Source organism: Arachis hypogaea, chromosome 19 (assembly GCF_003086295.3).
Source record: "Arachis hypogaea cultivar Tifrunner chromosome 19, arahy.Tifrunner.gnm2.J5K5, whole genome shotgun sequence".
In the NCBI taxonomy this organism is placed as follows: domain Eukaryota; kingdom Viridiplantae; phylum Streptophyta; class Magnoliopsida; order Fabales; family Fabaceae; genus Arachis; species Arachis hypogaea.
The window spans coordinates 46051866-46062969 of NC_092054.1; positions in this window are offsets into that span (position 1 = coordinate 46051866).

Consider the following 11104-nt stretch of genomic DNA (forward strand, 5'->3'; position numbering starts at 1 on the left):
AGCGGCTAAACCAAGCTGTCCCTAACCATGTGCTTGTGGCGTGAAGGTGTCAAGTGAAAACTTGAGACTGAGCGGTTAAAGTCAAGGTCCAAAGCAAAAGAAGAGTGTGCTTAAGAACCCTGGACACCTCTAATTGGGGACTTTAGCAAAGCTGAGTCACAATCTAAAAAGGTTCACCCGATTATGTGTCTGTGGCATTTATGTATCCGGTGGTAATACTGGAAAACAAAGTGCTTAGGGCCACGGCCAAGACTCATAAAATAGCTGTGTTCAAGAATCATCATACTGAACTAGGAGAATCAATAACACTATCTGAATTCTGAGTTCCTATAGATGCCAATCATTCTGAACCTCAATGGATAAAGTGAGATGCCAAAACTATTCAAGAGGCAAAAAGCTATAAGTCCCGCTCATATGATTGAAGCTATGTTTCATTGATAGTTTGGAATTTATAGTATGTTCTATTCTTTTTATCCTATTTTTATTTTCAGTTGCTTGGGGACAAGCAACAATTTAAGTTTGGTGTTGTGATGAGCGGATAATTTATACGCTTTTTGGCATTGTTTTTAGTATGTTTTTAGTAGAATCTAGTTACTTTTAGGGATGTTTTTAATAGATTTTATGTTAAATTCACATTTCTGGACTTTACTATGAGTTTGTGTGTTTTTCTGTGATTTCAGGTATTTTCTGGTTGAAATTGAGGGACTTGAGCAGAAATCAGATTCAGAGGTTGAAAAAGGACTGCTGATGCTGTTGGATTCTGACCTCCCTGCACTCAAAATGGATTTTCTGGAGCTACAGAACTCGAAATGGCGCGCTTCAAATTGCGTTGGAAAGTAGACATCCAGGGCTTTCCAGCAATATATAATAGTCCATACTTTGGCCAAGAATAGACGACGTAAACTGGCGTTCAACGCCAGCTCTCTGCCCAAATCTGGTGTCCAGCGCCAGAAAAGGATCCAAAACCAGAGTTGAACGCCAGAAATGGCACAAAAGCTGGCGTTCAACTCCACAAATAGCCTCTGCACGTGTAACACTCAAGCTCAGCCCAAACACACACCAAGTGGCCCCCGGAAGTGGATTTATGCATCAATTACTTACTCATGTAAACCCTAGTGACTAGTTTATTATAAATAGGACCTTTTACTATTGTATTAGGTATCTTTGGTCTCAGTTTTAATCCATTGTTCATCTTAGGAGACTATTGATCTCGTTTAGGGGGCTGGCCATCTCGGCCATGCCTGGACCTTTCACTTATGTATTTTCAACGGTAGAGTTTCTACACTCCATAGATTAAGGTGTGGAGCTCTGCTGTTCCTCAAAGATTAATGCAAAGTACTACTGTTTTCTATTCAATTCTTCTTATTTCGCTTCTAAGATATCCATTCGCACCCAAGAACATGATGAAGGTGATGATTATGTGTGACGCTCATCATCCTTCTCCCTTATGAACGCGTGCCTGACAAACACTTCCGTTCTACATGAAATAAGCTAGAATGAATATCTCTTAGATCTCCTAACCGGAATCTTCGTGGCGTAAGCTAGAATGATGGCGGCATTCAAGAGAATCCGAAAAGTCTAAACCTTGTCTGTGGTATTCCGAGTAGGATTCAAAGACTGAATGACTGTGACGAGCTTCAAACTCGCGAGTGCTGGGCGTTAGTGACAGACGCAAAAGGAGGGTGAATCCTATTCCAGCATGATCGAGAACCGACAGATGATTGGCCGTGCTGTGACAGAGCATGTGAGCATATCTTTCACTGAGAGGAGGGGATGTAGCCACTGACAACGGTGATGCCCTTGCATAAAGCCAGCCATGGAAAGGAGTAAGACAGATTGGATGAAGATAGCAGGAAAGCAGAGGTTCAGAGGAATGAAAAGCATCTCCATTCGCTTATCTGAAATTCCTACCAATGATTTACATAAGTATCTCTATCTCTATTTTATTATATATTCGAAAACACCATTATCACTTTATATCCGCCTGACTGAGATTTACAAGGTGACCATAGCTTGCTTCATACCAATAATCTCCGTGGGATTCGACCCTTACTCACGTAAGGTATTACTTGGACGACCCAGTGCACTTGCTGGTTAGTTGTATCGAAGTTGTGACAATTATGAATTAAGATCAGAGCACCAAGCTTTGGAGCCATTACCAGGGATTGTTCGAGCCTGGACATCACAATTTCGTGCACCAGCATGCTATTTTGATTTTGCTGTTCTTCCTTCAGTTGATCCATAGCTTCTTGCAACTTGGTGATAGATGCTTCTAGGCACCCCCAGTATTCAAATTGAGGATTTTCCAGAAGGAACTCCTGTGCTCTCCTCTTGATGGGATCGTCCTGCACTTGTCCTTCCATTGACTTTTTGGTGATTGGTTGCTCAACTGAAATATACTCATCTACTCCCATCTTTACTCCAGCATCTTTACATAATAGGGAGATCAAGCTTGGATAAGCTAATTTGGCATCTTTGGAGTTATTGTTTGCAATTTTGTAAAGCTCACAAGAAATCAGCTGATGAACTTCCACTTCTTTCTCCAGCATAATGCAATGGATCATCACTGCTCTTTTGATGGTGACTTCAGAGCGGTTGCTAGTGGGCAATATAGAACGCCCAATAAAGTCCAGCCAGCCTCTGGCGACTGGTTTGAGATCCCCTCTTTTGAGTTGGTTTGGGACACCCTTTGTGTTGGTTGTCCATTTGGCTCTAGGGAGGCATATGTCCTCTAGGATTTTGTCCAAGCTCTGATTTGGTCTCATCATTCTCCTATTAAAGGAGTCTGGGTCATCTTGCAGTTGAGGCAGCTTGAAGATCTCCCTTCTTTCATATCGAATTTAACTTCCGGGATCACTGACCTTAGACCCATTATTTTGTAGTAATGGTCTGAATGTTCTTTGGTTAAGAACTTCCCTTGATTCCAAAGTGGTTTTTGAATATTCTCTTTCTTGCCTCTTGAGTTGGTTTGTTTTCCCTTAGGAGCCATGATCTTGGTGGGTATTGGCTTAGTGATCACGGATAAACACACCAAACTTAGAGGTTTGCTTGTCCTCAAGCAAAAGAAAAGAAAGAAGAGGGATAGAGGGAGAGCCAAGTTCAAATTGTGGAAGAGAGGAGGAGGCCGAACGAGGATATAAAGGGAAGGGGGTGGGTTTTCGAAAATCTTTTAAAAAGATATGATAGAAAATGTGATTTGGAAAAGATAAGATAGGAAAAGATGTAATTTAAAATTGAAAAGATATGAAAGATATTTGAAAAAGATAGATTTGTTCTAAAAATATTGTGAAGATTTGAAAAAGATATTAATGAGTTTGAAAAAAAAGAATTTTGAAAAAGATAGATTTGTTTTGAAAAAGATTTGAGAAGAGGTTGAAGAAGAATTGAGAAAGATTTAATTTTAGAATTAAGATATTTTTAAAAATTTTTGGAAAAAAAAGTTTGAAAAATGAAAGTATGGGAACAAGTTTATGCAAGAAAAATGGATTGAAATATGAAAATTTTAAAAAAATCAAGTTGGGAATAAAAACTTCCTCCCCTCCACAATCCTGGCGTTAAACGCCCAACTGCTGCATGTTTTGGGCGTTTAACGCCCCTCTGTAGCTTCTTTTGGGCGTTTAACGCACAGCTGTTGCTTCTGGCTGGCGTTAAACGCCAGAATTCCTTTGTCACTGGGCGTTTTTCCTGAACGCCCAGGACGCTACAAGTATGGCGTTAAACGCCCAGTAGATCCTTTTTTTGGGCGTTTAACGCCCAATTGTGCCTCTTACTGGCGTTTTCTTGCCAATGAGCTCCTTTTCCCTGTTTTGTGCTCTGAATCCTTCTGTAACCCTGTAAACTTATGCAATTGATTCTTTACCTTGAAGATTATTAATATTGAACTTGTATAATTTAAAAATAAATAAAATGAAGAATAGAATAAAACAAAATAACAGAAAAAGTTTTGCTAATGGCTGGGTTGCCTCCCAGCAAGCGCTTCTTTATTGTCTTTAGCTGGACCTTGCTGAGCTTTTAATCTAGCTTCAGCCTTGAGCATTCTTGCTCAATATTGCCTTCAAGATAATGCTTGATTCGCTGTCCATTAACAATGAACTTCTTATTAGAATCAATGTCTTGAAGCTCCACATAGCCATATGGTGACACACTTGTAATCACATATGGTCCCTTCCTCCGGGATTTTAGTTTCCCGGGGAATAGCCGGAGCCTAGAGTTAAATAGCAGAACCTTCTGTCCTGGTTCAAAGACTCTAGATGATAGCTTTCTGTCATGCTACCTTTTTGCTTTCTCTTTGTAAAGCTTGGCATTTTCGAAAGCAGTGAGTCTGAATTCCTCTAGCTCATTTAGCTGGAGCAATCTTTTTTCTCCAGCTAATCTGGCATCAAAGTTTAGGAATCTGGTTGCCTAATAGGCCTTATGTTCCAGTTTCACGGGCAGATGACAGGCCTTACCATACACAAGCTGGTATGGAGAGGTCCCTATAGGAGTCTTGAATGCTATTCTGTAAGCCCACAGAGCATCATCCAAGCTTCTCGTCCAATCCTGTCTACGGGTACTTACAGTCCATTCTAGGATTCTTTTTAGTTCTCTATTAGAGACTTCAGCTTGCCCGTTTGTCTGTGCATGATATGGAGTTGCCACCTTGTGACTAATTCCATATCGGACCATAGCAGAGTAAAGCTGTTTGTTGCAGAAGTGAGTGCCCCCATCACTAATTAGTGCTCTAGGGACACCAAACCTGCTGAAGATATGTTTCTGGAGGAACTTCAGCACTGTCTTAGTATCATTAGTGGGTGTGGCAATGGCCTCTACCCATTTGGATACATAGTCGACTGCAACCAGAATATAAGTGTTTGAGTATGATGGTGGGAAAGGCCCCATGAAGTCAATACCCCATACATCAAACAACTTAATCTCCAAGATTCCTTGTTGAGGTATGGCGTAACCATGAGGCAGATTACCAGATCTCTGGCAACTGTCACAGTTACGTACAAACTCTCGGGAATCTCTATAGAGGGTAGGCTAGTAGAAGCCACGTTGGAGGACCTTGGTGGCTGTTCGCTCACCTCCGAAATGACCTCCATATTGTAACCCATGGCAATGCCATAAGATCTTCTGTTCTTCTTCTCTAGGCATACACCTACGGATTATTCTGTCTGCACATCTCTTAAAGAGATAGGATTCATCCCACAAGTAGTACTTTGCATCAGTAATTAATTTTTTCTTTTGTTGCCTACTGTACTCCTTGGGTATGAATCTTGCGGCTTTATAATTTGCAATATCTGCAAACCATGGTGTTTCCTGAATGGCGAACAAATGCTCATCCGGAAAGGTTTTAGAGATCTCAATAGAGGGAAAGAACGCCCCTTCTACTGGTTCTATCCGGGACAGATGATCAGCCACTTGGTTTTCTGTCCCTTTTCTGTCTCTTATTTCTATATCAAACTCTTGCAGAAACAACACCCATCTTATGAGCCTGGGTTTTGAATCTTGCTTTGTAAGTAGATATTTAAGAGCAGCATAGTCGGTGTACATAATCACTTTTGATCCTACTAAGTATGATCTAAACTTGTCAATGGCATAAACCACTGCAAGCAATTCTTTTTCTGTGGTTGTGTAATTTTTTTGGGCATCATTTAAAACACGGCTAGCATAATAAATGACATGCAGAAGCTTGTCATGCCTCTGCCTAATACTGCACCAATGGCATGGTCACTGGCATCACATATTAGTTCAAATGGTAATGTCCAGTCTGGTGCAGAAATAACTGGTGCTGTGACCAGCTTAGCTTTTAGAGTTTCAAACGCCTGCAGACACTCTGTGTCAAACAAAAATGGTGTGTCAGCAGCTAGTAGGTTGCTCAAAGGTTTTGCAATTTTTGAAAAATCCTTTATAAACCTCCTATAGAATCCTGCATGCCCCAGAAAGCTTCTGATTGCCTTAACATTGGTAGGTGGTGGTAATTTTTCAATTACCTCTACCTTAGCTTGATCCACCTATATTCCCTTGTTTGAAATCTTGTGCCCAAGGACAATCCTTTCAGTCACCATAAAGTGACATTTTTCCCAGTTTAAAACCAAGTTGGTCTCTTGGCAGCTTTTCAGAACCAGTGTCAGGTGATCAAGACAGGAGCTGAATGAGTCTCCATATACTGAGAAGTCATCCATGAAGACTTCCAGAAATTTTTCCACCATATCAGAGAAAATACAGAGCATGCATCTCTGAAAGGTTGCAGGTGCATTACATAGCCCAAATGGCATCCTTCTGTAGGCAAATACTCCAGATGGACATGTAAATGCTGTTTTCTCTTGATCCTGGGGATCTACTGTAATTTGGTTGTAGCCTGAATAGCCATCCAAAAAGCAGTAATAATCATGACCTGCTAGTCTTTCTAGCATTTGGTCTATGAATGGTAAAGGAAAATGATCCTTTCTGGTGGCTGTATTGAGCCTTCTGTAGTCAATACACATGCGCCACCCTATAACTGTTCTTGTAAGAACCAGTTCATTTTTTTCATTATGAACCACTGTCATGCCTTCCTTTTTGGGGAAAACTTGGACAGGGCTCACCCAGGGACTATCAGAAATAGGATAAATAATCCCAGCCTCCAGTAACTTGGTGACCTCTTTCTGCACCACTTCCTTCATGGCTGGATTTAGCCGCCTCTGTGTTTGAACCACTGGCTTAGCATCATCCTCCAATAGGATCTTGTGCATCCATCTTGCTGGGCTGATGCCCTTAAGATCACTTATGGACCACCCAAGAACTGTATTGTGTGTCCTTAGCACTTGAAGTAGCGCTTCCTCTTCTGGGGGATTTAAAGCAGAGCTTATGATCACCGGAAAAGTGTCACCTTCTCCCAGAAATGCATATTTCAGGGATGGTGGTAATGGTTTGAGCTCGGGTTTAGGAGGTTTTTCCTCTTCTTGAGGAAGTTTTAGGGGCTCTTTCAATTCCTCTGAATCCTTCAGATCAGGCTGAACATCTTTAAAGATGTCTTCCAGCTCTGATTCAAGACTCTCAGCCATGTTGATCTCCTCTACTAAAGAGTCAATAAGATCAACTTTCATGCAATCTTTTGGTGTGTCTGGATGCTGCATGGCTTTGACAGCATTCAACTTAAACTCATTTTCATTGACTCTCAGGGTTACTTCCCCCTTTTGGACATCAATGAGAGTTCGTCCAGTTGCTAGCAAAGGTCTTCCTAGAATGAGAGTAGCATTCTTGTGCTCCTCCATTTCCAGCACTACAAAGTCAGTGGGGAAGGCGAATGGCCCAACCCTGACAATCATGTCTTCAATCACGCCTGATGGGTATTTAATGGAGCCATCAGCAAGTTGGAGACATATCTGGGTTGGTTTGACTTCTTCAGTTAAACCAAGCTTTCTGATAATGGATGCAGGTATTAGGTTGATGCTTGCCCCAAGATCACATAAAGCTGTCTTGGTGCAATTATCCTCTAATATGCATGGTATTATAAAGCTCCTGGGATCTTTAAGCTTTTCTGGGATGCTTTTCAGAATGACTGCACTGCATTCTTCAGTGAGGAGAACTCTTTCAGTTTCTCTCCAATCCTTCTTATGACTCAAGATCTCTTTCATGAACTTGGCATAAGAGAGTATTTGCTCAAGTGCCTCTGCAAACGGAATCTTTATTTCAAGAGTCCTGAGATAGTCTATAAAGTGGGAAAATTGCTTATCCTGCTCCTCTTGGCGGAGTTTTTGAGGATGAGGCATCTTGGCTTTGTATTCCTCAACCTTAGTTGCTAAAGGTTTATTTCCTACAGAGGTGGATGGAGAAGCCCTTTTAGAGGGGTTGCTATCAGCACATGGGTGTGTCTGATCCCTCACTGGCGTTTGAATGCCAGGGTTAGAAGCTTGATTGGCATTGGACGCCAGCTTCTTACTTGTTTCTGGCGTTTGAACGCCAGAACTGAGCTTCCTTTGGGCATTTGACGCCGGCTCCTTGCCTGTTTCTGGCATTTGAATGACAGAATTGTTCCTCCCTGAGCTCTTACTGTCCTCAGAGGGATTTTGGATAATATTTTGCTCATCCTCTGTCAGTTGTTCTTTCCTTGGCTTTCTGCTGCTCTGAAATGAGGTATTTAATGTTTTCCCACTTCTTAATTGAACTGCTTGGCACTCTTCTGTTATCTGCTTTGATAACTGCTGTTTTGTCTGATTCAATTGTGCCTCCATATTTTTATTAGCATTTTTAGTGTCTTGTAGCATCTCCTTGAATTCTGTTAGCTATTTTGTTAGAAAGCACAATTGTTGATTGAGTTCAGCAACTTGTTCTGGAGGACCAAGTTCAGTAGACACTGCTTTGGCTTCTTCTTTTATGGAGGATCCATTACTTATGTACAGATGCTGGTTGATGACAAGTCATCTTAGCCTAGTTTCACTAGTCTTTTTCTTTTATTTTCAGTTGATTTTATGCACTTTCTTGATGCATAAGCAAGCCAATTGGGTAGAATTTCATGTTTCCTTTGATTCAATCAACCATGGATGAATTAATGCAATTTCATGAGATTTTGTGCTATAATTGTCATATATTATGAAAGAATAACAAACTCATGATTTTGAGCATAGATTTGATGTGTTTGGTTGATTGATGATAGGTGAAAAGAGCTTTGAAGAAGGTTGAAGAAAGAAGAAAGGGCAAGGAGCAAGAGAGAACAAAAAGCTTGAGCAAAAGCTTGCCTCAAACTTTAGCTCAAGCTTTTGGAAGAGTGAATTCACATTGGTTGGAGCAAAAGCTTGCGCCAACGTTTGCCTCAAGCTTTTTGACAAACGTTGGCATCACAAAACAAACACCCTGGAGGAAAAAGCTTGCGCCAACGTTTGCCTCAAGCTTTTTGGCAAACGTTGGCGCCACACACCACAACAGCCTGAAGGGGTATACTTCCAACAAGAATAACTTGAGCTACAGAGCTCCAAATGAGATGATTCAAAAAGCAATGGAAAGTAGGAATCGAGAGCTTTCCAAACATATATGGCACTGCATGGTGGACACTAAAATTGAGGGAGAAAACTGCCCCGCAATGTGCATAAACGAACATGGTGGCAATCTGCAGTGAGGCCAACTGACCTCTGCACCTTCGACGGAGTATAACTCGAGCTGTAGAGCTCCAAATGATGCGCTTCCAACGGCATTGGAAAGTAGACATTCAGGGCTTTCCAATAATATACAATAGTATGGGGTGGACAATACGTTTGAGCCTCCAGAACTAGCGTTTTCGACCACGTTTGAGGCAAACTTTACCTCAAACGCTGCACACCAAAGCCAGCGACCCTGTCCTCTTCAAATGAGCATAACTTGAGTTGTAGATGTCCAATTGAGGTGATTCCAATTGGGTTAGAAAGCTGACATTCAGAGCTTACCAACCATATATAATAGTATATAGTTGGCATGAAATTGGCAACGTTGACAAGCGGACAAAGTAGCACCCCAAGAGGCATACAAGAGGGATCCACGTTTGGCTCAAAGTTTGACCTCAAACTTTGGCTCAAACGTGGATGGCAGCAAGGAAGGCCTGCTGATATGAAAAGCTTGAGCCAAAGTTTACCTCAAACTTTGACTCAAGCTTTTATGATTCATAGCCCGGTTCACAATGGGTTTCTCTCTAACTCCAAGAGCAATCAACCGAGGCCTTTATTAACCCAATTCCATCAAGAGCAAAGGCCCAATCCAAGGCTTGAAGACCATTTGAAGAAAGTGTATAAATAGCTTAGGATTTAAGTTTTTCGGGGGGCTTTTCCTTTAGAATTCTTAGAACACTTACAGAGAGCTCACCTTTACATTTTTTTGAATTGTTGCTTCAGAATTCTAGAGAATTGGGAAGGAGAAATTCTAGAGAATTGGGAAGGAGAATTGATCTCTCTTCTTCCTTGTTCTTGCTCAGTCCTCTTTACATTTCTTGCTTTGGATCTTGGGTGGAGAATTGAAGAACTTCTGTTTCAATCTCACCTTGAGATCTTGTTTAATTTTCTGCATAATTGAATTTCCATTTCTGTTAATTGCTTCTTCTTCTACTATTTCTGCAATTTACTTTTCTTCATTTCCTTTACAATTGCTCTTGCTGGATCTAGGAAGGCAGTGAGATCTAGACTTGGCTATCTAGTCTCTTGAGTCCTGAGATCTACAGCTTTCAATTTAAATTTTCTTGTTTCGTTGCTACACCAAGCTTATTATCATTTCCGTTTTAGATCCGGTCTAATTCAAATCATCTTCTACTTTTCTGTTTATTGCATTTTACTTTTCCTTGTTTAATTTCTGCAAATCCAATTCCCAATTCCCTTTACAATTCAAGCCGTTTACATTTCTTGCATTTAAGGTTCTGCAATTTACATTTCTTGCAATCTAAGTTTCTACAATTTATATTACTTGCACTTTAAGATTCAGCCTCTTTAATTTCTCTGCACTTTCCTTTACTGCAATTTCCCCTCTTCCCTTTTACTTTTCATGCAATTTAGTTTCTGCAAATTACAAATCACTCAACGAAATCTTGATTCACTTGACTAAATCAACCACTAAACTAAAATTGCTCAATCCTTCAATCTCTGTGGGATCGACCTCACTCCCGTGAGTTTTATTACTTGATGCGACCCGGTGCACTTGCCGGTTAGTTTCGTGTTAGATCGTTTTCCACACATCACTGGTTTCTAGCAACTATATCAATAAGCTCTGAGCCTCTTCAATAGTTTTCCTCATGTGCATAGATCCACCAGCTGAGTGGTCTAGGGACATCTGAGCTCCTTCTGTAAGCCCATAGTAGAAGATGTCTAGTTGCACCCACTCTGAAAACATTTCAGAGGGACATTTCCTTAGCATCCCTCTGTACCTCTCCCAGGCATTATAAAGGGATTCATCATCCTCTTGTTTAAAGCCTTGGATGTCCAGCCTTAGCTGTGTCATCCTTTTTGGAGGAAAATATTGATTCAGGAATTTGTCTGATAACTGTTTTCATGTTCTTATGCTTGCTATGGGTTGGTTATTTAACCACCTTTTAGCTTGATCTTTTACAGCAAACGAAACCAGTAACAGTCTGTATACATCCTGATCTACCTCTTTGTCACGTACTATGTCAGCAATTTACAAGAATTGT